Source organism: Sturnira hondurensis, unplaced genomic scaffold (assembly GCF_014824575.4).
Source record: "Sturnira hondurensis isolate 20B ecotype Veracruz unplaced genomic scaffold, ASM1482457v3 Scaffold0019835, whole genome shotgun sequence".
NCBI classification, from domain to species: Eukaryota; Metazoa; Chordata; class Mammalia; order Chiroptera; family Phyllostomidae; genus Sturnira; species Sturnira hondurensis.
In genome coordinates this window covers 3631446-3655523 of record NW_028092466.1, presented here as the reverse complement: position 1 = coordinate 3655523, position 24078 = coordinate 3631446, and the positions used below count along the sequence as shown (strand labels likewise).

The following is a 24078-nucleotide window of genomic DNA, read 5'->3' as shown; positions in this document are numbered from 1 at the left end:
AAGGGTTTCCAGCTCTCCAGCCCCTGGATGTTGACCAGACAATCTGGCAGCTATGCGGTCACTACCTCTGTAGTTTTGCCTTGAAAGATAAAGTGTTCAAGTCTTTTACTTACATATTAAGATTTGAAAACTTAAGACATTATTCAGTAAACACAGCAAATGAGTCTGGCCCAGAATACCCAAGTGAGCAGGAATAGGTACTGAGGAAGTTTTTCTCAGACCCATTTCTCAATCCCACCTATTTATCTTTTTTTGTTGTTCTATCAGATTTATTGGCCAAATATCTAGGATTCATTATATAAATCTCTCAAACTAACTAGATTTTACCAGAATAGTTTACAATTCAATTCTAATTGCACAAATACTTGATACAGGAATCCATTTTTACAAATGCATGTGTTTTCTTATGAGAATACTTTAAAAAAAATATATTTAATTGAGTATACCATTACGGTTGTTCTATTCCCCCCCTTCATTCCCCTCCACCCGCACACTCCCTCCCCCACCATTCTCCCCCCCCCTTAGTTTATAACCACGTGTCTCAAGTTCTTTAGATTCTATATTTCCCCCACTATTCTTGCCTTCCCCGCTATCTATTTTCTACCTACCCTCTATGCTATTTTCTGTGCCTTCTCCCCCCTTCTCCTCCTCCCACTCCCCTGTTGCTAACCCTCCATGTGTTCTTCATTTCTATGGTTCCACTCCTGATCTAGCTGTCCTCTTGGTTTGCTTTTGTTTTAGGTGTGGTTGTTAATAACTGTGTGTTTGCTGTCCTTTCACTGTTCATATTTTTCATCTTCTTTTTCTTATATAAGTCCCTTTAGCATTTCATATAATAAGGGCTTGGTGATGATGAACTCCTTGAACTTGACCTTATCTGAGAAGCACTTTATCTGTCCTTCCATTCTAAATGAAAGTTTTGCTGGATAAAGCAATCTTGGCTGTAGGTCTTTGGATTTCATGACTTGGAATACTTCTTTCCAGCCCCTTCTTGCCTGTAAGGTCTCTTTTGAGAAATCCGCTGACAGTCTGATGGGTACTCCTTTGTAGGTGACTGTCCCCTTATCCCTTGCTGCTTCTAGGATTCTCTCCTTCATTTTAGTCTTGGCTAATGTAATTATGATGTGCCTTGGTGTGTTCCTTCTTGGGTCCAACTTCTTTGGCACTCTCTGAGCTTCCTGGATTTCCTGGAAGTCTATTTCCTTTGCCAGACTGGGGAAGTTCTCCTTTATTATTTGTTCAAATAAGTTTTCCACTCGTGGCTGTTTCTTTCCCCCTTCTGGTACCCCTATAATCCGGATGTTGGAACGTTTAAAGATGTCCTGGAGGTTCCTAAGCCTCTCCTCATTTTTTTGAATTCTCATTTCTTCATTCCTTTCTGGTGGGATGTTTTGTTCTTCCTTCTGGTCCATTCCCTTGATTTGAGTCCCAGTTTCCTTTCCATCGCTATTGGTTTCCTGGACATCTCCCTTCATTTCAATTAGTTTAGCCTTCATATGTTCCTCTAATTTGTGACTATAATCAACCAGTTCTGTGAGCATCCTGATAAACAGTGTTTTGAATTGTGCTTCTGAGAGGCTGGCAATTTCTCGGTCGCTGAGAGTTATTGGCTCTGGGACTTTGAGTTTTTCTTGCGCCATCTTTCGGGCTGTTTGTTCCTGTTTGGTAGCAGGATCGGAGCCCTAAGGTATTCACTAGAGCAGGGCAACTCATTCGCTGGGTTGTGATGTTGTATGTGGGGGCAGGGTCAACGAGGAACTATGGCGTCCCGTCTGCCGCCTCCCACTGCGGCCCCCACAGGTGCTGCAGCTGCCACTGTTACTGGGCCCACGCGTTTTGTCCCACTGCACGCAAGTGTGCCACCGCCGTCAGCCCTCGCCCCCTGGGGCCTGCATGGTCCGTCTCACTGTGCGTGAATGTGCAACTGCAGTCAGTCTGCCCCACACCCTGACTGGGTCTGGGCTGCCTGCGCGCCTAGGTCTGGAGATCTTTCCTGCCTGACCTTGCTCTGCTGCTGGCTCTGCCCCTCTTACCGTCCCCGTTGAACGGTTAGTGGTTGTCGGACTTCCCTATAATTCAATTTTCTGTTTTTTTTTTGGCTGTGTCTTTGTTCTCCAAACCTTTGTTGTATTCAAACTTGGTTGTGAGAGAAGGCACAGTGTTTCCACCTATGCCTCCATCTTGGCGGAAGTCTCTTATGAGAATACTTGAATAAAGAAAACAAGTCTCTATAGTTCTTACAGAAAATGTATGCAGTTTTCCCCTCCATTTAATCATCATTTTAGCTTTTCTGTCATAGGGTATCCCTCTCATCCAATAAACCAAATTATATTTGCTGCTGCTTTTCATTTTCAACTACTGTTGAGATTCATGCTGCTAGGAATTTTTAGCTTTCTTTTCTAATCTTTCCTGATCTGAAAGAATTCATGTATTTAGGCTAGAAGAGATCCTTTAAACAACACTCCTTCTAAATGTAACTTGCATCAGGCTGATCGCCGTGCTTGGTGAATGCTCTTTTTTCACTTCTCACTCAGGCAATAGCAGCTAGTAGTTTTATTGCCTCTGTATCAAGCAGAAAGGATAAATCCTCACATTCCTAAGTTCCTACTCTGAAAAAAATGAGACTCTAGAAACAAGAGTTAAATAGAAATATTAAGAAAGCTAAAACATTTGCTATTGATTAGGGTAGGGAACACTTTTAAGTTCAAGGTCTCTCCCAGGTTGAGAAGACATAAAAGAAATGAAGTATAAGGATATGGCAGTAATTTTATAAAATATGGAAGAACTGAAAAAGGTTAATCACGTAGGTCAGTGGTGGGTCATATTCAAAGTGCCAGAAGATACAGACTTTGTGGTTAGCTGAACTCAATATCTGATCTTCGTTTTAATGCTGTGGCTTTGAAATAACTTAATCAATGTTCACCTGCCCAAAGCACATAACCATTTAGGCCAGGAGAACTTGACAGAACACTGAGCACGTTTACCTGAAGAGACAGGACCCACAAAGGTCAATGTTTGGCATTCATTCCATTTCTTCGCTGTTACTGAAAAGTGTATCCACTTGGCAAAGCTCGTCTTAGTTTTCAGGTAGCAAGAACTAAAACCAAGAGACTTGCATCATGTTCCTGAGTACTCAGCTCCAATTATCCAATGTTCTTAAAAAGATTCTGTAACCAAGCCCTTGTCTGACAAGAGCTTTAACAATACGTGGGGACTATAACATGTCCTATTTCTCTTCTCTTTTATTTCTCTTGCTTTCTATTTCTTACCCCAGTGTAACAAGGGCTACAAGTTTTTAGCAAAATAGTTCAGCAGGAATTGGAAATGAGTTATCCTGCGTTACTGAAAATGTTCCATCACATTATAATGGGTCACATTTGCATGCTAGCTAGGAGATGGTCAAAAGTGTCTACTGCAGTGATTTTGCAAATTCAGCATCATTGATGTATCCATCATTGTTCTTGTCTCTTAAAACGCTGTCTGTTAAGTTCATTAGCTCCTCTTCACTTGTCGGTGGTGTCTGTTCATAGCTTCCTCCTTGTGGACATGAGTGATGGCTGTGGATAGTGCCAGGCTGTCAAGCAAATTATTGCTGTCATAATCATACATTTTGAAATAATGGAGCTTCAGTTCTTGTCAGGCCATCTCCACCTCTGGTTTGTTGATGACACCTTCTAGATGTTCCATGATATGCTTTTAGTTGTGCACTGTGTTCTTACCCACACCCATGCTGCCGGGATGGGAGGAGGCAGCTTCCTCTCCTCCCTCACCCCTGGGCTCCTGGGCCCAGGCACCTGACACAAATGGCCCAGAGCAAGCCACCCAGGAAGGGGTGTCTGAGCAGCCGCAGAGATCTCACGGGCTCTGGTACCCTCCTCCGGTACCCTTTGCTGCCCCTCCCCCTCCTATTTCTTTCAAAGCTCTAGTGCCACCACCTTCAGGTAGAAAGAGGTAGAAGTCTGTCCTCTGTGCTCTCAGAACACTTTATGTGACCACTGTCCAAGAAGTTATGATATTCTCCTGCATATGATAATTATGTGCTTGCTTGTTTTTCATCCATTTTTAAAACTTTTTTTAAAAATGAGAGAACACTGTTGATATAGTACCTTTGATATACCTTTCATTCTGTTCTGTTCCACTAAATTCTCTTTTTCCCAGAGACAAATTGTATAGTTGATTTATCTTCCCATATTTTCAACTTTTACTACATATGTGTATCTATGCACAATTCAGAGTGTTGTGTACGAGTTAATGAGTTTATCTACAAGGCTGTCACACCAGATGTATCATTTTGCAATTGCTGTGTTTTTGAGATGGGTCCATGTTGCTTCATCAGGCTCTACTTCATTCATTTTCAGGGTCATATGATATGACATTGTATAAACAAGCTGTAACTCATCTGTCCATTTCCTGCTAGTGGCCATTCAGCCTGTTGCCCCAGTTTCTTCTTGTAAACATTGCTGCAATCAGCGGCTTTGTCTGACCTTCTTGGGGTTATATGTGAGATTTCTCGAGGGTAGGCACCAAGAACCAGAATTGCTTGGCTGTTTCCACCACTGCTAGATTGTGTGATTGCTCCAATTCTCACCAGCTCAATATGGAAGCTTTCATTTCCCCTACTTTAGCTAACATGTGATATTATCAGACGTGTATATTTTTTCCAGTCCAATGGGTATGTTGTTTAAATTTGAATCTGCATTGTTTTAATATGCACCTGCCTGATTATTAGTGAGGCTGAGCATCTTTTCATATATGTATTGGCCATACAGGTTTCCTTTCTGTCACATGAATATTCATGTGTGTGTGTGTGTGTGTGTTCTGTTGGGTTGTCTTTTTCTTGTTTATTTGTTGGAGTTCTTTATATATTCTAGTTACAATGCTTTGTTATATGTGGTGCCATTATTGTCTCCTAGTCTGTCATTGTTATTTTTTCCTCTGTCCTTATGTTCTCTGACCTGGTTTTGCTCCGTGCAGAGGCTTGAATGAAGGCGGAGAGGCGCTTCCCCACCGCATGCTGGCTGACTCAGAGTGCCAGCTTCTGTTTCTCTGGGAAAACTCGAAACTCCGTTAGCTGCTGCCCTTGGAGGTGGGAAGAACAGAACTCCTTTTCCTTCCTCCCGTCTCCTCCATCTTTCTGGACCTAGATGTGTTCGTTTCCCAGGGCTGCTGGAAGACCCCCCAGTCTGGGGGGCTCAGAACAGCAGAAGTTTGTTTTCCTACAGTCAGGAGGCCACAGGACTGAAGTCCACACGTTGGCAGGATTTGTTTTTTCTGGAGGCTCGTAGGGAGAATTCGGTCCCTGCCCACCTCTGAGTGTCTGTGGGGTGTTGGCAACCCTTGGAGATGCCCGGTTCCGGTCTCTGCCTCTGTCTTTGCATGGTCTTTCTTTCTGTGTGCCGCTGTGTCTTCTCCTTTCAGTTTCTTATAAGAATGCCCATCACTGGGTTTAGGGCCCACCCTAAATCCAGGGTGATTTTGTATCAAGAGCCTTAACGTAATTACATCTGCAAAGACCCCATTTCTAAATAAGGTCACATTCGCAGGTCATGGGAATTAGGACATGGACATGTATTCTGGGGGCTGTTCAACCTACTGCATTAGGCAAACTCCTCAGATCCCAGAGAAGAACGAGGCTAAAAGCAGGGCATGTGTGGGGAGGCGGTTAGGGCGCAGTGCTGGGGGCCGTGGAGGGGGAAGAGTATATTCTGAGGGGCGTGGCGTGTTCTGCGAGGTGCTATTCACTCCCCTGGAGAAGAACAGCTGTATGGGTTGGGCATGTAGTTTGTCAGAGTCCCAGAAAACAGGCAGTGGCTCCCAACCTGTCCCGCTTCCATGGAGCTGAGCTGGGGACTGTACCCCTGTAAAGTGGGCTGAGAAGGGGCCAAAGGTGAGCTACTCTGTCCATTAACAGATACTGAACTGTACAGATTCTGCCAGTTTAAAGGTAAGTAAAGGGAAAACAAATGGACTTGTAGGGAAAACAGGGCAGAATGGAGGAATAGATGGACACTTACCACACCTGCATCTGTGTCCATCTCCCTCCTCAGATGGTGGAGCACCTGAGGACAGCTTTTGTGTTTCTAAACCCCATTGGCGGGGGCTTGTGCACAGGGCTCAGGGCATCCTCCTTGGGGGAAGTGTGGAGGGGCGGTGCCCAGCCTGGACTGCATCTGAAGGTTCTGCCCCCCAGGCCCCCCACCCGAGGATCTGCCTCCACGCCTCTGCCTTCCTCCAGCACAACCTTCCTGAGGGTGGGGACCCTGACTCATGGCAGGGTCCAGTGAAAGTAGGGGGATGAAGAATGGGTGAACTTGTGCTCTTTCGGGTGGACCAGAAGGTGTGTTGGCACTGATCCTGAAAGTACAAGGCCTTTGAGGAAACGTTTCCAGTTCTGGGTGGGAGAGTAGGAGATGTAGGCAGTTCTGCGAGTGCTGTGAAGATCCACTGTGTTGGTGTCAGCTTAGCACGTGTCCCCAGGGTCGGGCTGGGGTGTGCATTCTGGCATTCTGCTGACCATGAAAATTTCCTTCTCAGTGCTCAGTGCTCAGTACTCAATGCAAAGTTTCCTTCTCTTTCCTCAGTGGAAAGAGCTCCATCTGTGCACTGAAACGGAGTCCTTGTCTGCAGATGTGTGTGGAGCTGGACAGATCCTGGCTGAGATGTGGAGAAGGAGTTGATAAACGCTGGAAGGCTCCCACTCCAGTGTGCCAGAGCTCATTTAAACACCAGCTTTGCTGGCACACTAGGAGGCCTCAGAAGGAGAGAAGGCAGGCAGAAGCGAGCTCTTTGCACTGACTCATTTTCCCCCAGGGCTTGTGCTACCTGGTGCTGACATTTTCTGAGGTCTCAGCCCCCAGAGATAACAGACAGGCTGTGGTGAGATCCCTGGGGCCTCTGGGGCAGCCCTGGATGGACTTGCTGCTCTTGATGTCCCATATGTGATGGAGGAGATCCTGTGAGACTAAAGAATGAGGTCCGGCCTGCCTGCTAGGCCTTAGAGGAAGGGAACTCACATCTCCCTCTCTGTGAACAGTCGGAGAATTTTCCTCTCATAAACAAAACAAACATGAGCTGATAGGGTGGAGGCTCCAGAGGCAGACTGGGTGGCCCTTTCTTCAACGTCTTTGCATTCGTTTCTCCAGGGGGCAGATTGCAGAAGCTTCTTAGAAGCCTGGAAAGCCGCCTGTGGGTCTCATCAACTTACTTGGTTAACCGGTGCTGGCGAGGGCTCTGTTGTTCTTGGAGAAGGGGCCTGTGAGCTTTTCAGATCCCTGTGCACACAGGCAAGTGGCTCAGCAGAGGCCCGAAACCAGGATGACGGTGCAGGTGCTTCGTGGTGAGGGGCGGCAGTGTGGGAACGTGGGCAGAACCCGCATGGGGTCAGGAAGCAGCCCCCTGTTTTGACCTAGCCCTCCTGCCAACTCCCTGGGTGGCCTTTGCAAGTCCTCACTTCACTGGGCCTTAGCTGCCCCATCTTTGGCTCCAGAAGGTCAAGCTGGGTGATTCCTGGAGTCTCCACTAGCTGTTTGGTTCCATGAACCATTTGAAGGAAGTGCTGCGATGGTGGGGGCTTCCTCCAGAGGCCCCTCCCCTCCTATCCGCTTTTTCTTCCACACCTCACTGATTTAGCCTGGTTTTGTTTCCAAAGCTGAAGTCCCAGGCCTTTCTGTGGACCCGAGGAAGATGGGGCTTGCCTCAGCTTGACAACCGGGGCCAGAGAACACTGCCACCCGTCACGTTCTCATTGTCACTTTAGGAGGTCCCAGAAGGTCAACTTCCAGTTGCCTCTCAGTACAGACAGAGTCTTGTCTGTATTGCTTGGGGACTACTCATTCACAGAGCTAGCGGAAAGACACCCCTTGTCCTCCCCAGAAGAGGTGATGAGAAATGTATTATTTTGAAGGTCGACCAGAAGTAGAAGTTTGGAGACTATTATGGTATATTGAAGTCCAAGTGTAGGATATCAATATTTTTAAGCATTGAGCACATCCTATTTATTTTCTTTGTCATTGGCTGACTATATATTGTCCACTTTCAGGAAGGATTTGTGGTTGAGGTACAAGGGGTGGTTTTTGATATAAAATGTGTATTGTGACTCCCTGAATGGGTGTGGGGGTCAGGCAGAGACGGGCCCCACTGGGTGGAGGAGGGGCCCTGGTGCAGGTCCTGCCCGGCCAGGAGCTGTCGACACTGGGGAAGCTGTGAGGCCTGAAAGGGCACTTTAAGGAAAATCTGGATCAGACATGATGTTATAGGAAAAAATGCAGTGTCTAAGGAAAAACAGCACATGAATAGAGAGAAAGCGGAGAGACGGGGCAAGGAGGCCAAGAGGACACAAAACAGATTGTCACCTGGAGCTAGGGAGAGGGGCTGGGCTGCCGACGGGAGGGAAACCGGCAGAGGCGCTCTGCTTCCCCCGGGAAGGCTGAGTGTGCCCGAGGAGCAGATGCAGCAGGGCTGGGGAGGCCAAGAGCCGGGTCTGTGCGTTTCTGAGGCATGAAGACAGCAGAGCCCCAAGACAGGGCCATTGGCCTTTGGTCCGTGCCAGTGGGAAAAGCATGTGCTCTCTCGCCCTGACCCCCAAACCTTTGGGGTGGGGGACAGGGTCCACAACAGGGGGAAGGAATCATCTTGCACAGGATACGCTCTAGAGAGGACTGAGAGACATGGAATCTGCTCTCCTTTGTCCCCTCCACGTTGCAACTGAGAGAGGCAGGTGCTCTGTCACAGGCTACAGGCGGTCCCCGACAGTGCTGAAGAGTGTGGGCCACGCTGCCAGCTTCTGGCCCAGGCCTGCCGCTGGTCAGGTGACCGTGGCAGGTTATTCCCTGTGCCTCAGTTTCCTCTCCTGTAGAAGGGGGTTGATGTCAGTGCCTACCTCCAAGGGGTGTGAGCAATAATTCTTTTTTAATGTCAATATTTTATTTGTAGCCCAAACAGAATTTGTCTTTTACTTTCCAGCTTTAAAGAAGCGAATGTATCAATAATAGTTTAATGTACCCTCCTGAGTTTATCTCCTTTTCAGATCCGAGTATTACTACCGGCTTTGACATTTTCTCATGAACCAGTGATGCATACACAATTCTAAACTTTCTTTGATTACTTAACTATTTTTTACTAGACAGCTCTGTGAGTTGATTTAAAAGATAAAGTAAAATCAAGGGAACTTTCTAATTTATCTTGGGAGGATAGTAAACAAAATTTGTGAATCAGGTTTAGATCAAAACAGCTGCCTGCTCAGGGTGGGCTTCCAGTAGGGCTGTCGGAGGCCTGAGCTGGTTTACTGAGCTTCGTTTCTCTGGGGGGCTGCACAGGCCCTGGGGGCAGCAGACAGTGAACACCTTGGTGGCATTGGTGGTGGGGGGCAGGGTGTTCACAGCCTTCACAGGGGCACTGGCGAAGGGGTCCATTCAACAGCAGGCGTTAGTGTTGATTGTCCTGAACTTGGAATGACTTGTCAGGACTCTGGCACACAGTGGCGGGTACCTGATAAACACCAGATTCCTCTGGAACTCCCGCTAGTTTGCAGCCCCACGTCCTCATCTTCTCCGTCCTCCCCGTCCTCTCTCACCCTCGCTGCAGGCCAGGCCAGGAGCAGGGTGTTCACGCTCCTCTCTGTGTTTCACTCCCTCGGGAACTGCCGGACTGGACGGTTCCCCAAAGTGGCAGCATCATTTTACCTCCCCACCAGGAAAGCACGGGGTTCCGCTTTCTCCACGACCTCACTAGCACTTGTGAATGTTTGCCTCTTTTGATTCTAGACATTCAAGCAGGTGTGCGTCGGTATCTTACCGCACTTGTGGCGTGCGTCTCCCCGATGGCAAGTGGTGTTAAGCCTATTTTCATGTGCTTATTGGCCATTTGTATATCGTCTTCGGAGAAATGTCTGTTCAGATCTTTTGCTTGTTTAAATTGGTAAGTTAGCTCTTAGGAGTGCTTGGAGGAAGGCCTTGCATGCTGAAGTGCGGTATAAATTGCTGTGAGGGAGAGTCCTCAGGACTTGGCATGCCTGACTTCTTACCCACCTGTGCTAAGGATTTGGGGGCCGGGGACGGTGCTGCATAAATGACCAAGTAGACAGACGCTGATGGTTTTGTATTTTCCCTCTTGGGGAGAGGCTGGAACCCTTGCCACCCCACCAAGTTTTTGAGGGGGTTCCCCAAGTCCCTGTGGTGGGGCACAGGCCTGCCCACACCTGATGCCTTTGGTGATGACTTCAGTGCCAACCAAGATTTCGATTCTGTACAGCCACAAGCCCCCAAAGAGGTTTGCCGGCAGGGTGTTGGCTGGCAGTGTCGGTGGGGGCCCAATGAAGACAGCCCAAGTCCTGCCCCCGTCCCCGCTCACGTCACAGCAGCTCCCTCTGGCGCTGCAGTTCACAGTGCTTACATCGTCCCTGTGTTGTTTCCTACCAGCTGCTTGCTGCTCAGGGGGCTGATTGGCCCAGCACAAGCTTTCCTTTTCATTTGCTTTTTGCTTAAAAACACTCAGGTTTTTCCAAGAGTCGATTAGTCCTTGGTGATGAGTGATCAGAGGTTTGGTTCGACCTCAGCAGATCAAGTACAGCAGATCCTGAACTAACGAATGTTGTTTTGTTCAACGTCATTAAAGCACTGATGAGAAAAAAATGCATCGGTGCCCCAGCCGCTGTAAGTAGAGTGGACGTGTTCTCCCCACGCCCGCGTGGTTTTCTCCTGGGGACTGCAGTTACCTCCTACATCCCAAAGTTGTGTGTGTTTGGTGAATTGGCACGTCTCAGTTGTCCCAGGAAGACTATGAGGCTGTGTGTGTGAGTGGCCCTGCAGCGGAAGGGTGCTCTGTCCAGGGTGGGTCCCACTCTGCCTGGAGCTGCTGGGACGGGCACTGGGCACCTGTGACCCCAGACAGGGATAAGCGGGTTGGAAAAATAATGATCTGACTTGTTTTTATTAACATTTCTTGAATGTATATATAGCTCACGTTTATTTCAATGCTTAATATTAGTTGTGTTTTTTGAGTCTTTGTTTAGAAGTTGGGTGATGTGTTCATGACCAGGAATGTGCTGCAGGAACTTACCTCTTGTGTTTATCAATTAGCCTATGGTAAAATTGGTTTTGTTATACATCATTGTGCTTAAACTGGAAGTTTCCTCACCCATGTTAAGTGAGGACATCTTTGGGTCTCCCTGGATACCTGTTGTGAGCCTCAGGACGAGAGACAACTAAGGACCTTGAGGATTAAACTACCAGGCTGTATGTCATCCTGCGTGGTGTGTGGCAGGACTAGGAAGGAGGTCAACCCTGTTTCAATACAGGGCCATGAAGGACAAGGGAAAATTAGTGTGCAAGGGTCCAGGGGGACACCTTGGACAGGTAGCTGAATGTCAGTATTAAAATTCCCCTGAGGGATGAGCTGATCCTTCAAGAACTGGGGTCCCCACAGCCAGTTTGTTAATGACCCTGCTGGTGATAAAACTCTTGTCTCCTCCCGAGGGATGGTTTTCTCCTTGTTTTCCTAGAGGCCATTTATATTTGGGTTCCAGTTCCCTGTGGCCTTCCTTTACTTCTTTCCCCTTGAACTTCCCAGGGTTGCTCCTCCTCTGGCTATGCAGGTTTGTGTGTGTGTGGGGGGGGGCGGGGGGCTGGGGTTGATTTCTCCTTCTACATTGCCTCCTGGCAATGGCACCTCACTCATCCCACTTTTGATTTCCTCCCCCTGCTTCCTTCATGCTTTTCCCAGCTCAGTTCAGGCACTACTTTTCTCTCTGGACCTCGTGGCATTTCTACGAGTACCTACGATCATTACCGTTCTGGCACTGGGATCCTTTGTGCTTTCTTGCTCACCAGTGCCTTGGAGGCTCCGCCCCCTCCCCATCCTCTGCCCATGCCCCTGAGGAATGTGGTCTGCAGCCTCCTGCACCTGGGCAGCTGCCCCAGGGCTCAGCCCAGGTTGGCAACTCTGGTCAATAACCCGTTTGTCCCAAGACACAGAACGGCTGCCCTTCCACTGCCACAGGACGCCGCCCCCTTCACAGGCCGGGTCTTTTCCTCACCCTGCGACTGGTGAGAGCACTCACTTCCTTAAGCTGGTCCTCCTGTCACCATTCCAGGGCTCTCAGTATCTCAGCCACACCCCCTCTCAATTGGTCAGTGACCCTCCTTCTTGATGTGGGAAAACTGGACTATGACCCAGTTGGTGCCCGGGGTATGTTATTTTTCTCAGTTCCGTGCAATTTGGGGGTCTAAGGAGTTAGTTTCAGAATTACACTTTTTTTAGCAGCAATCCCCCCCACACACACCCACAAGCCCCATCAAGTTTGACTCATAACTAGCTAATGGTGAGTTGGGTGGGAAGTTTTGGGGCTCGGGCAGTACTTTAATTTCCCAGTGATCCCCCTGACCAGAGGGGCGTGGATCTTGTGGAGTGTGTCTTACCCAGGCGTGGGCAGGTTGTAGGCATAGCTCCAAGCCCCCTGTGCTCGTGCTTTTGTTTTGATTAAACTTTCTTATTGTTTTATTTCTCTTGTTACTGAATCAATGCCTGTTAGTTGTAGAAAAATTAGAAAGTAATAGAGTGGAGGAGGAAAGGAAAATGCAGGTAACAGTTCATTCTACCTGCTGGAGTGATGGTGATAAGCCCTAGAGTATTGCCTTGTAGACCTTTTTGCGCATGCGTGTGTTCCTGTTACGTGTGCAGTCACTCTGCTCTTTATTTAATATATTTTTGTTGTCTTTCCATCTTATTGAATAGTCTTCTAACCCATGGTGTTGTGTGACTGTAGCACTGCATCTCTGGATGGACCACGATGCAATTAATCAGGCATGTAGATTTGCACATTCTGGCTGTTTTTGGATCTATTGCATGCTAAGCTTTGCTGTGTTGAGGATCCTTCCACTTGGCATTCCTAGTGCTCCCTAAGGATACGTTCCTAGACCTGGGACTGACGGGTCAAAAAGTAGGCACACAGTTAAGGCTTCTGCTACATGTTTCATTATTGTTCTCTGCAAAATGTGTGTCCCTGTTTCTTTAACTGTGTTGGGTATTAGTTGCTCTAAAAAATATCGGCCAACTTGGAAGACAAAAGTGGTATTTGGTTGTTTTAATTTGTGTGTCTTTGAAAACTAACAATGAACATTTTTGTAAGTTTATGTTTGTGTGTTACATATTGGGCAATTTATATATTTTTCTAGTAGGAATTCATTTTTTCCTTAATACACTGTTTATATATTAAAGATTATAACTTTTGGTCCATCTTTTACCTTACAATTAATTCTCTCATGTGGGTATGGATTTTATTGTTATTTCAATTTTAAAATTTGTGGTGTTTTTCGATGTGGAAAGTTTAAAATTGTCATGTGTCCAAATACGTGTTTTAGGATTTTTGCCTTTGGTGCTGTCTTATAGAAAGGCCTTCTCAACCCCAAGATTATAGAAATGTTTGCTGACATTTTCTTCTAGTAATTTTTGCAGCTTTGCTTTTCAGTCTGTCCAGACTATTGTGGCAGAAGGCATGGAAGCAGAGAGAAACCTTACGCTCCCTGGGTGGTAAGCCAGCTGCCTTAGCACTGGCTGTCACTCGTTCCGTCCTTTTCTTCCCAATTTCCCCCTCACTTTATGAAAGAAGTAGGTCTCACTTTAGACTTTCTGTTTGATTGCATTCTCTCTCTATTCTTACACTGAGTTCACCCTGTTTTGATTCTGGGGCCAATGACACACTTCAAGGCTCCGGGGAAGCTCTGTGAACGGCACAACTGCCCGCGGAAAGCCAGGGGTGGCTCGTGTTGTCCCGTCTCTGTGTTGCGATCACTGTCTTCTTCCCTAGTGACTGCAAGTCATCTGTATTTTTTGAAGCTTTTCTTCAGGGATCCTGGGTACGGTGACTTTGTCACTTGAACCAGTGAGTGCTGAGGTCTGTTATTAAGTGTTTGGCTAGTCCCCTGCCACAGTGCCCAGCGCCCAGGAAAGGCAGGTCTGTGTCAGCCCAGGTCCCTCAGTTGCACCGCCACGTCATAATCACACCTGTTTTTCTTAGAAACCAACAGCCCCACTCCGCTGACTCCTGTTCTTTGCCTGCTAGATGCTTTTCTTCTCCGGTTGGGCGTGCTGGGCACAGTCCTTGCTCTTTCCTTCCTGGGCGAGGGTGGGCGTGGGGGGGTGTTCAAGGTGGAAATGTGGAGGACACGAAGCCTCTCCCGCACTCCCATTGCAGGGCTGTTGCCGGAACAGTCAGTCGGACAGACGTGTTCTCCCGGTGCTCTCTCCTCTCCACCTTCTCCCTGATTCCACTTCCTGAACTCAGAGGGAGCGTGTGGGTGGGAAGCCTGCTGGGTGGTCTGCCCAGACTTCCACTAGATCCTTGGCCACACCCAGAGCCCAAGGTGGGCCTGGGCCGCCCTCAGAACACACTCAGCCACGCTGTCTCTGCCAGCGATGCTTTTGGTGGTAGTGATGGTGAGGAAGAGCTGCTGGTGACCAGGCAGTGAGGCAGTGGAAACCCTGGAGAGCTGTCCTGTTCACAGGTTAGAGTTTAATTACTGAGTGCCGACCCGCTTGTGCCCTATGCGATAGCAGATGCCACGGGGCATTACAAGGACTGTGTGTTCAGTGCTCGCCCTCATTGGGTTAGCCAAGGCCACAGTCAGGTGGCCGAGCTTCCCGCTCCCAGTCCCTGGGGCCTGCCTGCCTCAGTCTGAGCCCAGACTCTGCCACCACTATGACGCTTGGACAAATGCCTTAACTTCTCCTCAGTTTCCTCATCTGTCAAATGGGCTGCTTCCCAGGGTTGTCATGAGGACTAATGAGCTAGTATATTCGAACATTTCACAGTGCCTGACGCGTGTGTGTTTGCAGTTACATTGTTTCTGTTGTGTACATTCCCTTCTCTCCTACACTTCACAAGGGCCTTCTGTTCTTTTTCGTCTTCCACAGCTGGGGTGCCTGGTAAATATCTGTTCCCGAGAACACCACTGCACAGTATTATTATCCCTCACTGTGCCGGGCTCTCTGTCACATCGCCTGATCTAATCTTCAGAAAGCCTTTAAAGTAGGTGTTGTGTTAGTTTTACAGATGAGAAACCCACAGCTCAGGGAAGCTAAGTAACTTGCCAGAGGCGGTCCAGCCAACAAGTGGCAGGACCAGAGATCTCCCCCGGCCCACCCCCCACCCCCCACCCCCGCAGCCTGACCCCAAAGGAGAATCGGGATGAGGATGTGTGAAGAATGGGGTGGGAACAACGAAGACACATTTGAAAGAGGACAATAGAGCATATAAGGAATGTAATAGGTTCTATTGATGAGGGTGATATAGAACCAAAGGGCTATGAAATCCATCCTCCTGCATGGATTTCATGACTTTCAGTTTCTGAGGGAAATAGAAACACGCTTTGCACATAAAAGAGCTTAGACACTCAGTTGGACCCCCAGGGGTGCTCTGCGTACCCACTCTGGTCTGCTGGGCTCCGGGTCCTGGAGCTGTGGGGGAGAAGGAGGGCTTGGGGGTCTGACTCCAACGACTAGCAGGAGGTCTGTGGTTAAGGGTCTGGTGGGAGCCCCGGGAGCCCCGTGCACATAGGGGAGCATCTGGCCACATTGGGAGTCACGGCCTTGAGAGCATCCCACTCTGGGCCATGGGTACCAGCTGGAGGGTGCTGGTGTCCAGGCAGTGGGGAGCCAGGTTGGGTGTTTATGTGAGGAGCTAATGGGCTCATTTTCACTTGGGGGACAGGCTGTGCAGCAGGCTGCCCTGTGTTCCATTGCATCCTGAAAAAGGACCTGGGGAAGTGGGTGGAGCGCGTGGGAGGAGGGAGGCTGGGGGGATGGGAGCAGAGAGGCAGGCAGGGGCTGGAGTGGGCAGAAAAGAGGAGAGAGAAAATGAGGGTGGGTGCTGAGCTGAGGCATGAGATGATCCTGTCTGCATCTTCAGATCATCCCCGCTGCTCTGTAGGAGGGAGAGGAGGACTCAGGAGTTTCAGGTCAGAGGTGGTAGAGGCTTCCGTGTTGACGGGATAACGGAGAGACTCGGGCACATTTGGAATCCTTGGGGGAGTGGTGCCCCTGGAACTCGGTGGGCTACTTGTTGGAACAACTGCAAAGAAATGACCCTGGGTCCTTCTCGAGTGGTTGCACGACTCCAAAGCTTGGTGCCACTTGTTGGAGGGTGGGGCTGTGGTGAAGAGTGAGAGCAATGGCTTCTCTGTCCCCAGCATGTGGCCCTGGGGATCCTGGTGTAGGCTGGAGAGGGGGCCGTTCAGAGGGGCAGCGATGCAAAAGAGAAGGGACCAGGCTCTACTGCCTGATTTCCCTGGGCATACTCAGCCTCTGTTGGGCAGGCACCCTTGGCCTTGAAAACCACTTTGGGCTCAGGGGGCTGGAGAAGCAAGTACCATGTACCTGCAGGCCAGCCCTGGGGAATGGTGGAAAATCTCCTGAGAAAATATGCCATCATCAATGATTTTATTAATGAGACATGAGTGGCTTGGCGGCGGAGTTAATCTAGAAATCAGGAAAAAAATTCAAGTTCATCTGTGGGTATCCTAGACTCTCGTGGCCTCTGTGGTGTGGGGGCAAGAGCTTCTGATCCAATCCTCCCTCCTCCAGAACCTTCCTGTGGTTTACCAGTGGGGTGAGAGGGCACTGAAGGCTGGGCCATGAACATGATGCTTCTGGCATTTAGCCCTGGACCGAGGGGACCAACTGGAGGGAGGTGGAGGTGGCTCCCTAGCCTGACACCTTGAATTGCTCCCTGTCCCCAATGCCCAGTGGAAGGAATGCCCCACATTTTCTCCCACTCCCTGTGACTTGCTTCTGACTCTAGACTAACATTCTGCACCTAAACCCAAGGCTGCACTTGGGTGTTTTCCTCAGATTCAGTTCTTGGAAGGAGGAAGAACCCAGGGTCCTTGACATAGCTGTTCCTTTGGTGCATTACCCAAGGAGTCCTCTTTCCTGTCCCTCAAGGCCAGTACAGTGTTATATCCCTGCCCTGTTCGAAGGGCTGCCTGGATGACATTCACCTAAACGGAGTGCAGAGTCGTGACCAAAATCAGAACCTTCCTGGAATTTCCAGGCATTGAGAGAACAGAAAGAAATGGTCCCTAGAGCTAAAAAAAAAAAAAAAAAAAAACCCTCAGTTGACGGTTATCCAAGGTGCTATGGAACAGAAGAAAGAGAATTTAGAAACGAACCAAGGGGCCTGCCTCCCCGTCTTGGACGCCGCCCTGAGTGACCGGGCCAGGGCCTCCTTTCTTCACTTGCAAAACCAGGGGCTGGCTCTCATCTGCAGGCCCCTTTCGGCAGTAACACTATCCTGTGCAGCGCTAGCTTTCATTACTTAGTCCAGCAAAAAAGCGAGGGCCGAGATTAACACCCTCAGTTACGTCTTTGCAGAGCTCAGACCTGAGGAAATTGAAAAACACTCTAGCCAGCATGGAACTAGGTTTACGGGGCGTTCATTGGAGACGCCAATGGGCCTCATTAAAAGGCACTTTATCTGGAAGGCCCCGGAGAGCCGGTCCTTGCGGAGGGAAGAGCAGAGTCAGAAATGAAGGCAGAGGCGCTGAGCAGCCTGATGCAGTGGAAAGAGTGCCGAACTGGGAGTTTCAGCTGCTCCGACTGCTGCCACTCATTAGGTCCTTTCCTCTCCCTCACGGCTTTTCCTCTCTGGGAGTAAACAGTCCTTCAAGTGCCAGTAGCCTGAGTGACCTAGTAAGTTTACTCACGTCTGAGGCTCTTTGGAGTCTAAGGTTTGTGCCTATGTTAAAAGGAAAAAATTAATGAAATCAGGAACGCCTCCAGACCATGTGCCACCGGCATCTGCACCCCTCCCCCACCACCCCGATCCTCTGCTGCCTCTGAGATGCCAGTGCCTGTGTTTTCTATGACATTCTCTTCCACGCTGCAGGTTTAGATGCTCATCTGCAGCCAGTGGCTAGCGAGCCACCCTGCTGTCTGGCGGACATTGGTTCTAGAAATGGCAAAATACAGAAAACTGTGCATCTGAGGGTGGATGAAATCACAGTTAACAAAAAGAGTTTGAAAGCTGTGGCTTCACCGGGCCAGCCATTGTGTCTACGCCTCCTGAAGTCAGCTGGCTGTTTGGGCGTAGGCTGTAGAAGAAAGTGGCTTGTTTGGGAGCAGGGTCTTGGTGCGCTGGTGCTCAGAATCTCTAGCAGTTGTGTCTTTGTCCCTGAAAGCCATCAAGGGCTTACTGTGACACCCATGATGGAAGTCTGGTGACTCCTGGGTCAGGCTGGTCGGTGGCTGTCTGTCCTGCTCTCTACGTTGATGTGATCTGGCTTGCAAGTTTGGATTTCTCACCTGAGGGAGTCAGGGTGTTGGTGAAAGCACATGGGGTGCGAAAGGCAGAGCCTTTGGGGAGAGATGCGGGTTTCCTCCCAGCTCTGGCGTTCCCACAGGTCAGGCTTTCATGTGCTTGTCCTCTCAGCTCTAAGACAGAGGTGACCCTGAGGACTAAGGGAGGTGGCAGGGAGACCCTTCTCATCTTTCCTAGGTGTTGGGGGAGGGGATCAGAGATTAAGCAGGTAGCTTAGAGACTGTCTTTCAGGAGTTTGTGATCTTGTTTGGCAAACTCTCTTTCCCCAAAGCTGCAGCTGGTTAGGCAGCTGTCTGGGAGAGGACAGCTCTCACTGGCTGTCCCTCAAACTCAGCCACCCAAGGCCTAGTGTACCTGCACCCCCAGACCTGCTCCCACTCTGGGTTTCCCCTTTGGTCCCTGGCTTCTCTTGGATCCTGAATGGTTCAGGGCATTCCCCTTCTTCACATGCTGGTGACCCCAGGTCTGCCTAGCACCCCTCCAGTGGGTTTCCTCCTCCCCCGGCTCCCAGCGCTGATTCAGGCCCCAAGCCCACACCTGAATGGCCTTTAGGCTCCATACTATCCCACCCAAGTTTGGAAGGCTTTGTGGCATGGTGTTTCTCCTTATCTATCATGAGCACTATATCCCAGTTACCTCTCTGACGCTCAGCACCCCATCCTCCTTTCCTGCCTTATTTTTCACTGTAACATTGATCGTCCTCCGGCACACTGTACGACTTCTTTTTGCCTTGTTGACTGTCTGCCTTCAGTCACTGGCCACAGGGATTTTTGTCTGTTTGTTCACTGCTGACTCTCCTATACCTGGCAGAGTGCCTGGCATGTAGCTTTCAACAAATATTTGCTGAATGAATGAATGAATGAATAAAGTACATTTGCCCTATTTTTATATGGTCCATTTTGGCCTCCCCACTAGACTCTGGCCTCTCAGAGGGCAGCAGGACCACGACCTTTTTGTCTTTGTTCTGGCCACAGCATTTCCTTGCTTCCTTTTCGATGAATGAATATGGTCTTAGCCTCTGTCTGCATTGCCTCTAAATTGAAGTCTTTGAGCATGCCCCTTTGGTCTATAAAGGCTGGCTTTTGGGGTGGTCTCTCTATAGCACCCACTCATCCCTTTAGTACCTGCCCATGGCCCCTCTTTCATCCTCTCCCCAAGCCTCTCATGCTCACACTCAGGGCTCAGTGTTTTCTCACTCTGTCCATGGCTCTAACAAGCCATGTGCTTTCACAAACACTACCCTGTCCCACTTCTAAACCTTTACTCCTGCCGTCCCACCTGCCAGGAGTGCCCTTGCCTTTGGCCTCCTGGAAAACTCCAGTGTATCTCTCACTTGCTTTGAGCCCTTCTTCCCTGTGCACACGCTGAATGTCCCCCCGCCCTGGCAGGGGCATGCTCTCTAGATCATGTCTACCTTCTGCACAGGTATGTGTGCTTTTCAAGCCAGCTACTACATCCTGTGCTCCCTCAGGCCCCTGGGGTCTAGCACACTTTCTGGCATGTGGCTGATCTGTACATTTATCAGATGAATCAGCAAGGAAGTGAACGGCATGTCCACATGGATACTGCCGAGCTCCATTCAACTGAGGGTCGGAACGGGTGTGGGCCAGCCAGACTCCTGGAGTATTTTAAATGCCACTGGTTAAGGTCGTGGCCAAATCCCTGCACAGATTATAAATGCTCACAGCCTGTATGAGTGCTTTCTCCCCTAGAACTGCTGACCACATTCACACCCAGAACCATGCCAGCGTCTCAAGCCCTGGACAACTGTTTCGTCCCTTTCCTGTCTCCTCCAGGGGCCTCCAGTGGGGAAGTCTGTGGCTACCCCTGGGATAGTCAGAGGGACACAGCATTGTCTGGAGGCCTCTGGGAAAGCAGATGTAAAGCACTGAGCTGGTAGCATCAGGTGCAACTCCTCCTCTGACCTGTCCTTCGAAGAGGTAGTCTGGCTGCAGGCCTCGCTCACTGGGCCTATCGAGCCGCGGCCAGGAGGCCAGGTGCCCGCCGAGGACTAGCTGCAGAGAGCTGGGTAGCCCAGCATGGGCAGAGCCATCTCCCCCTGTGCCCCGGCATTCACCTGTGCTTGAACCTGGGCCTCAGGTCTACCAGCAGTTTTTGTCTAAATCTGTAGTGAGCATGGGGTGTGTGACCTGGGGCCCTTGGTTCCTTCTTGGCAGAACTGAGAAGCAAGTGGGCCAGGTGTGGCCTTCCACACTGAGAAAGGGCCTTTCCTTGTGAATTGTGAATGAATGGATGAAAGCCCCGTGAATCACAGAAATGGAGATCTCCCCCAAATACGGACCTCTTTGTTCTGGGGATGATGATATCTCTCCTCTTGCCCTTGGATGATTGTGGGGTTTTTGCCAGTTTATCCTTCGTGGTAACTGGGTGCACCCCCCCCCCAAGTTCTTAGCACTTCTGGGGTTGCAGCCACTGCTTCTTCTATCTCTCTCTCTGGATCTTAGGTGAATAACAAGGCTGGTTTTATCATGCGGAGTTGGGGGGGGGTTCTTACTCCTTGAGTGTTAAAAATCACCTGGGGAGCTTTATAAAAACCACCCAGCCGGGAGCTTATTTGGACTAATCAATCAGACTAATCAATTCCTTTTTGGGGGTGGGGAAACCGGGCTTTTTCTTTTTAAAGCTTTCCACGCAGGTGCACTAGGCAGCGAGAGTGGGGAACGGTCAGACTGGATGCTCACCCCGCTGTTGGACCCAGCTGGTCCTCATGGTGGCTCCAGGCATCTGGGGCCTCTCAGTGTGCAGACGCGCACACGCACTGCCGGCTGGATGGCCCAAGTGCGAGTGAGTGCACAGACACAGCCCCTGCGTCACGGCAGTGTCCAGTTTAAGGCTGAGGCGTGGGGTCTTCTGCCTGGTGGTTGCTTGGTGGGTGTTTACGGACTCAAAATGAGCCTCATCAGGACCACTCCATACTGGGCTGGGGGCACACTTGCTCCAGGACTTGATGGTCCAGTTTGGAGTCCTGCCCCTGGATCCCAGGCCCAGAGAATGCAGTCTTTTGAGTGAGCACCCGTCCACATGCCCCCCAGCACCTCTGACTCCGCTGTTCTGACCCAAACCCTCTGAGCTGTCTACCCAGAAACTGGCATGGCCATGTGCCCCAGGGACAAGGGGAGACACAGTGCCCCCAGCTCCTGATGCCCCGAGGCCCACCCTCCTCTCCACCTCCACTCCTTCAGCTGCGGTCTTTGTCTTTGCCCACCTTTGCCAGGTCTTTGCATCTCCCCCCATCACCTCTGATTTGGTATTTCTGCACCATCAGAGGGTCACCAGCCTGTGGTAAATGTGTGACAGCTGCTCTCTGGGTCCGAAAATACCCTGTCCCAGCACACCTTTGCCTACCTCTGTACCTGCTCCAGCCGCCACTACCCCACCCCCCACCACGCAGCCTTCCCGCCAACCAGACGGTGCCGCTGTCATTCTCGTGTGAGGCTGCTTCTCGCCTCTGAGCCTTTGCACGTCCTGCCCCCCAATCTTGGAAGACTCAGTTTGTCTCCTGCTCCTGGCAGGATTAGTTTATTAGCCCCTCCCAGGGGTCAACTACTCAGTGGTTTGTGACCATCAGACTCTTGCCTGACCCCTGGAGCAGCAAACTGGGTAAGTCCCATGTTCCCTGAAGCCTGTCGAGTTCCTCCCGAGGTGTGAAGGCCCCTGGCCCTGGTGGGTGCCAATGGTTTGTGGAGTCCATTCTTTCTGTAAAGACTAGACGAACCGGACCTCTGGCACCATCGTGCCACCCACGGATGGAGGTTGTGGAGTGGCCGCAGTGGAGGCCTGGCCCTTAGACCATCCCTTGGCAATCTGGTTTGGCTTCTAGAGCCCACAGGGCAATGGACCAGCTTGGCTTGTGGGCGACTAGAGTTCCAGCCCTGGGCCCACCTGTGCCAGGCTGAGTGTCTGTGAGTGCTGACGGAGCCTGGGCCACACCCGGGGTGCACTCTTCACCGAAGCATGTTCTGGGTCCCAGCCCCACACCAATGCCCGTGCACTCACACCCGACATCTGTGCCCTCATTTCCTGCTGCAAACTCTCAGCCCGTTTCCCCATATTTTCCTGGTGCTCTTTGCCATCCACTTTCTGGAACCTTTCTGGAGTCAGTCCCTGCTCAGGAGAAGCTGCCACAAGCCGTGCATGGAAGGGGCAGCTTTCTCTGAAAGAAGCGGCAGGAGGTTTTCCATCCCCAGGCCAGCAGCCAGGGTCCATGGACTGAGCGCTCGCTCCATCCTTCAGTCTCCCAAACCAGACTGAAATCCACTGTATTCTGAAACAGTCCCAGGAACAACGGCACAGTTAAGGGGATGGTGTGGTGAATGCCTCTGTGTCCAAGCCCAGCTTTATCAGATTGCTGCATTATGCATTTTTCTTCATCCTCTCTTTTTTTAAAGAGAAATTGGCCTTTACGAACCCCCACCCTCCTCCCCACCTCAGCCTTGCAACGTGGGAATGTGCAGTGTGGAGACAGAGAAAGGACGCAGGAACCAGGGGCAGACCCTGCCCTCTGCCCATCCCCCGCCATGCCCCTCCCTGAACTTAGGGTATTTCCGAGGGATGCCCATCCCTCCGACCTCTGCTGCCCTGCTTCTCACTTGTGGGTGGGAAGTGGGTGGAAAGTGGGTGGGGTGAGGGCAGTGGGAGGCCCCATCTCCATAGCACCCAAAATAGAGTGTACGTGGATGGTAAGAAAGCATTCAAGTCACTCCTCATTCAGGCAGACTCTCTGCTTCCGGGGTCAGGAGCAAGGCTGATGATCCAACTCCCGTGCTATTCTGTGTTCTGTCTCTGCCAAGAGAGCCTTCCTCCCCTCCCCCGTGTGCCCTTCTTCAATCTAAGTTTCAAGGCCTGGCTCAGGTCACACCTCCTCTGTGAAGATTTCTCTGTCAGCAAGGTCTCTGCACTTTCTAAACCCAGTGCCTGGACTTTGAGGTCCCCCCATGCTTTGTGCCTCCCTCCCACCAGACCGTGCATTCCCAGAGGCCTGGGACTGAGTCTTCTCTTTATTTTTTTACACGCCCCCCACATCCCCTGCTGGGAATGAATATTTAGACATTTTTATTTATTTATTGGTTTTTTTAAGAGAAAGAAAGAGACAGACAGACAGACAGACATGGATTTGTTTTCCACGTACTTATATGCCTTCATTGGTGGATTCTGGTGTGTGCCCTCCCCAGAGATGAAACCCACAGCCTTCGGGACGAAGCTCTAACAAGCTGAGCTACCCGGCCAGAGCAAGGGCATGAAGATTTGTTGAGTAAACGAATGAGTGAATGAATGAATGAACCCACAGTGCCCTATTGCTGGGGCAGGCGTGTTTTACTAGTAAGATTTGGGAGCATTTGGAGTGTCCTGGGCTGGACCCGAAGTTTTCTCCAGGTCCGGCTCCGGGAAGGAGATGGGTGTTTCAGGATGCCCAGGCCCGAGGCTGTTTGCTCAGGGCGGGCCACATGGAAGTCCTGCTAGTCCCGTCATGGGGAACAGTGAGCAATGGGCCAGGTTCCACACCCCTTCCCCCAGCCAGCCTCCCTCACTCCCCACAGCGAGGCCAGCAGCCTCCAGAAGCCACAAGGCCTGCTGGTTTGCAGGAATCCCGGTGTGTTTTTTCCCGTCGAGTGACTTTAAATTGTCTTTAAAATGATTGCTCAACTTGAAAACCCCTGCCGGCGGTGTCTGTGGTGGTTTGGATCCTGCTCGGCATTTCATTCCTTCCCCCAAATTGTTCATTATTTCATTTGCATAAATTTTAGTGG

The 24078-nt window shown here is 50.2% G+C and overlaps 1 protein-coding gene and 1 pseudogene across 5 annotated transcripts in view; one reads left to right on the top strand and one right to left on the bottom strand.

Annotated features, from left to right (window-relative positions):
• Positions 1 to 24078, top strand: part of NTN1 (netrin 1) — a 198726-nt gene that overhangs the window by 87358 nt on the left and 87290 nt on the right. The gene's annotated exons all lie outside the window — the stretch shown is intronic.
• On the bottom strand, positions 3410 to 3731 carry LOC118974628 (multiple coagulation factor deficiency protein 2 homolog; annotated as a pseudogene).